Source organism: Chrysochloris asiatica, unplaced genomic scaffold (assembly GCF_000296735.1).
Source record: "Chrysochloris asiatica unplaced genomic scaffold, ChrAsi1.0 scaffold00048, whole genome shotgun sequence".
Classification (NCBI taxonomy): domain Eukaryota; kingdom Metazoa; phylum Chordata; class Mammalia; order Afrosoricida; family Chrysochloridae; genus Chrysochloris; species Chrysochloris asiatica.
Window position 1 is genome coordinate 8,491,727 of NW_006408566.1, and position 1,880 is coordinate 8,493,606.

The following is a 1,880-nucleotide window of genomic DNA, read 5'->3' on the forward strand; positions in this document are numbered from 1 at the left end:
GAGAAAAGATTGAAGTTGTCAAGGACTTCATTCTTCTTGGATCAACTTTCAACATTCACAGAAGCAGCACTCAAGAGATCAGACGACGTATTGCATTAGGCAAATCTGCTGCACAGGAACTTTTTAAAATGTTGAAGAGCAAATATATCAGCTTGAGTACTAAGGTGCGCCTGACCCAAGCCATGGTATTTTCAATAACCTGTTATGGATGCAAAAGCTGGACCATGAATAAGGAAGATCATAGAAGAATTGATACCTTTGAATTGTGGTGTTGGAGGAGAATACTAAAAGTGCCATGGACTGCCAAAAGAACCTATAGATCTGTTTTGGAAGAAGTGCAGCCAGAGTGCTCCTTAGAGGTCAAGATGGCTAAACTTCGTCTCTCACACTTTGGACATGTTTCCAGGAGGGAACAGTCGCTGGAGTAGGATGACATGCTGGATAAGATGGAGGATCAGAGAAAAAGAGGAAGACCCCCAACGAGATGGATCAGCCAGGTGGCATCATTGATGGCATCAAGTATGGTGGCGGTAGTGAGGTTGGCCCAGGATCAGACATTGTTTCGTTCTGCTGTGCATGTGGTTGCTACAAGTCGGTTCCGACTCGATGGCACCTGACAACAACATCAAATCAATAAAAGGAGAAACCATGAAGGTTTTCTAACCATTGAAACAACATCAGTGAAGAAATTGACAAGAAAATGCACAAGCATAAGCAAAATGTACTCATCACAGAAAAATATGTCAAACAAAGAAAAGAGCAGCACCTCAAACACAAAATAAAACATGACTGCAATCAATTCATACCTATCAATAATTGTACTGACCATCAATGGATTAAATACACCAGTCAAGAGACAGAGAGTAGCAGAATGGATAAGAAAATTGGACCCTTAAAGATGCAATCTATAAGAAGTACACATTATGCACAAAGATAAAAGTAAATTAAAAATCAAAGGCTGGAAAAAATATCAAGCTAATGGCAATAAAAAATTAGCAGGAGTAGCATTATTAATGTCTGATAAAATAGGCTTTATTGCAAAAGCCAGCATAAGAGACAAAGAAGGACATTATCATATGATTAAGGAATCAATTGAACAAGAGAACATAATCATGATAAATATTTATACTCCCAATGAAAGAGCTTCAAAACACATGAGCAAAACTTGGATCAAATTGAAGAAAGAAATAGACAACTCTACAATAATAGTGGTGATGGTGTGACACTGAATAGATTCCAACTCACAGGGACCCTGTATAGGATTTCCGAGGCTGTAAATCTTTACGGGAGCAGAAAGCCCTTATCTTTCTCCCTCAATGCAGCTGATTATTGTTGTTAAGTGCCATCGAGTTGGTACCAACTCAAAGTGAGTTTTCAGGGAGTGGTTGATGAGATTGAACCACCAACCTTGCAGTTCCAATCGACCTTGCAGTCCAGTGCATTAACCCACAGTGCCACACCAGGACTTAGAACACCTAGTAGGAGATTTTAATACACCACTTTCAATAAAAGACAGAACTTGAAAGAAACTCAACAAAGACACAGAAGAACTAAACACAATGAACCAACTTGATCTCACAGATTATACAGAGCACTCAACCCAACAACAGCACAATACACACTCTTTTAGAGTGCACATGGAACATTCTCCAGACTAGGCCATATGTTAGGCCACAAAGCAAGTCTCAATAAATTTTAAAAATATCAAAATATTACAAACCATCTTTTTAGATCACAGTGCTATAATATTAGAAATAAACAATAGGAAGATCAAGGAAATAAAATCAAGTACACAGATATTGAATAGCATGCTACTGAAATTATACTGTGTGATAGAACAAATAAAAATTATTTGACTCAAATGAGAATAAAAACACAAC